This window comes from Rhagoletis pomonella, unplaced genomic scaffold, assembly GCF_013731165.1.
Source record: "Rhagoletis pomonella isolate Grant_MI unplaced genomic scaffold, Rhpom_1.0 Rhpom_scaffold_16374, whole genome shotgun sequence".
NCBI lineage: Eukaryota > Metazoa > Arthropoda > Insecta > Diptera > Tephritidae > Rhagoletis > Rhagoletis pomonella.
In genome coordinates, this window is record NW_023474892.1 from 1 (window position 1) to 3359 (window position 3359).

The 3359-nt window shown below is 35.3% G+C and overlaps 1 long non-coding RNA gene across 1 annotated transcript; it reads right to left on the reverse strand.

Annotated features, from left to right (window-relative positions):
- Nucleotides 1–2618: 2618 nt before the first annotated feature.
- Nucleotides 2619–3353, reverse strand: LOC118757298. Its single transcript, XR_004995199.1, has 2 exons — nt 3187–3353; nt 2619–3120 (listed from the first exon to the last, which is right to left on the reverse strand). It is a non-coding gene; the product is annotated as an uncharacterized LOC118757298 (long non-coding RNA).
- Between the last annotated feature and the right edge of the window lie 6 nt (nt 3354–3359).

Sequence of the window (3359 nt, forward strand, 5' to 3'; positions counted from 1 at the left end):
CATATCGGCATTGTTTAAAGAATAGCTTTTTACAATACTGTACCATGTCACTATGGGACCATTTTCATTTTTAGTCAGTTCTTAAACTTTCGCTTTGTACAAAGTATTTGTTGGTGTTCGATTTGTAATAAAATATTTGTCATATTTCTCGGAGTAGGACTTGTGTTGTTAACAATTGTTAAGGGAGTATTATACATGCAATTCGTTTTTTAAAACATCAGGTTTTTTGTTACAGTATTATATTTTGCAAAAAACGACAGAAAAATGATTCCGGAATACATAATATCGATGGCTTAGTGGAAGATCGGCCTATCTCGGCAGCCAATTCAAGAACGCCCCATCTCAGAATTCGGTTGAAGAACACCCTACCCGGGCTGCCGATTCGAAAACGCCCTATCTCAGCTTATTTTCAATGAATTTTCATTTGATATTGGGCGTTTATGAACCGAATTCTGAGATACGGTGTTTTTCAATAAAATTCTGAAGTAGGGCGTTCTTGGAAAGTTGTCTGATATAGGGCGTTTTCGAACTGGCTACCGCGATAGGTCGATCTTCCACTCAGCCATTGATATACTTGATACGTATCACAGAGCGGTGGATAGCTCTGATCCATTATCATCAAGTTTATTTTTGTATGAACGCAGACATAAAAACTGCATTTAGCGCGTGAAGTAATTGGGCTTTTCAAAATCCCCGAAGCGGTGGTGCCTTCTACTTCTCAACTAGCTGTTAGAAGCGGGTGCCAAAAATAACTGTTATCTCGAATTTTCAAATTGAAAACGTTTCCCGAATTTTGAAATTTAACGAAAACGTTGTTTCATAACAGTTATTAGATGAAAAATATTTTTTTATTTCGCCGATAAGTTATAATCCAAGGTTTATTTTTTACTAATCTCGTTAAGATCCGATCAGTGGATCATGAGATATATATATATTTTTATATTAGAATTGAAGGCGGTTTTTTTTTGCTAAAAATTACTTGTTGCATACTTCTTTCATTAGTAAATCACGTCAAGATTTACATTTTTAAATTTAACGAACTTGTTGGTTTAAATTATTGTTGACAAAAATGCAACCGTGTGCCATAATCCTTGCCTGCAAAAATTTTCCCATCATGAATTTGCAACTTCCCCTCCAAATGAAATGTCAAAATTGTGCTCTCTCTTTGCAAGTTTTACAACTTTTTGTCCAAATGAACGGGATTCGGTAACAATTGGTACCAGCTTGTACAAGTTTTTGCATGAGCGAACAAAACTATTATCTGTCTTTCCAGACTGACTTTAGGAGTATTTTTTTTATATTAGGATTTACTAAAAAAATAAAAATAAATTAAATAGAATTGAAGAAAACTTTATTTGCGGTATTCGGGGCAAAGCTTTGTGACAGACTCCAGGTCTGGCTTTTATATGGATACACCAAAGAAAAAGGGGTGTGGTTTGACCGTTAGTTTGCAAAAATATTCAAGCTTAGATAAAACAAATTTAATTTTTTTAAGCCTCTTTATAGGAGAACCTCTGGCAAGGGGGTCCATATTTTTCTGAACCACTTCTGTTGTCGGAGGTACTCTGCATGCGAAATTTGGTGAGACTAACTCAACTGTAAATAATTTTTTAGTTTCTGGCCCATAGTACATGGGTAGAAGATATACATACATATTGCCAAAAAACGTTCGCAACATTTTTAAAAATTTTTAAAGGCTTAAGCTGCCTTTACACGGTTCGATTTTTGTCGTTCAGCCAAAATCGACCCGTATAAATAGCAATTTAACCGTAAAATGTAAATGCTTTGGCTAGTCGATTTTCAGTCGACAGAATCGACCCGTGAAGAGGCAGCTTTAGGCCTCGATATGTACATAGGTTTATATGCATGTGTGCTTTAAAGATCTCTATTGGGTGAGTTAGATTCCAAGAGCCTTTAGCTGTCAGGTTCGTCAATGGGGAACCACAAGAAAATAAACGAAATATACTGGTTAATTTTTTTACATATTTTTTATTTAATCATTTTTACGCTAATAACAAACGTCTCGGTTTTTAAGCAACCTTTTCGATTATTTCCTCCTGAATCATCTTGCGGTTCTCGGTAACGAGTTTTCTATGGACACCCATGTGGCATAGTCCAGAAAGCCTTTCTTCTCCTGTTGTGCTTCTGAGCCAGGTTTTTACTGTTCGAAGTGTACTAAACGATCGCTCCACAGTCGCTATTGTGCATGGTATCGCTGGTAAAAATTCTTCTTTTCTTCTTTAAATAGATTTACAATTTCCAACATCCTACAATGCTTCGGACAAGTTCTTTTTATTCCATAAATTGTACCAAAGAATGAGTTCGTTGCCCATATCTAGGTCATAGATCTGTTAAAAATGCTTCGCGTCCTTTTGTACCTTTTTACTGGAATATTTAATAGAATACAGTGGGTGCAATCTAGACAGTGAAAAAGCTGGAGTATTTTCATTGGAAAAGTGTAGTTGTAAAGAAGCCTTTAGTGAGTCCATATACGGTTTTATTACTCATTTTCATTGACCGACGGGGTTTTTTTTTCTGTTTTTTGTTTACCTGCCAAATGTGGTAAAGAAATTTATACTTGTAATCATACGAGATTTTTTAATTAACTCCGTATTGACACCTTCTGCAGTCTTTCGATCATTCGTAACCACCTCCAAAATATTTTCAATATGCTGATCAACGGAGATAAGGTCTGTTGTCTTCAATTGCAAAATGTGTGTTGTAGGTTCCAGCAACGTTGAATATTTAGCAATTGCCATTAAGGCAATGATGAACATCGGCCTTGTTATAGCAGCATACAATTGATACGCAGACTTTCTTGTGGAAAAGTTTCCCTGAATTTACCACTTTTTAAAGCTTCCACAACTTCAGGAAAATTTTGTGAAAACTTCCTTATATTCTTCCGACCATCTTGTTTCACACAAACGTGATATAATATTAGGAGCATTATTCTTGCGTGCGTATTTCTTATTTCTGGAAGTGTTCTTCTCGATGGGTTTTTCCATCCTGTTCATCACAGAACGGTAAGGGAAACTCAAACGCGTGTTTCATTCAATTCTATAACAATTCAATGCTTAACGCTGTGATTACTTTATTGTATCAGCAAAGAAAAACGCAGGCCTAATGTGGAAATTGAGAACATTTTCGATTAAGAGAACGAATTCGATTAAGCATACAATTTTGTACTTTTTATTTCTTGATTTTTGAAAATTTCTCCTTCGTTATGTAGCTGTAGGGGGGCAAAAATTTGCATCTGCGAATAATTTGTTTTCTCAAGTTCAATCGCATCTTTCTGCAAATAAAGGTTGCATCAAAGAATGTTTATTCTTCAGCCGTATGCGAGCATATTTATGTATTTA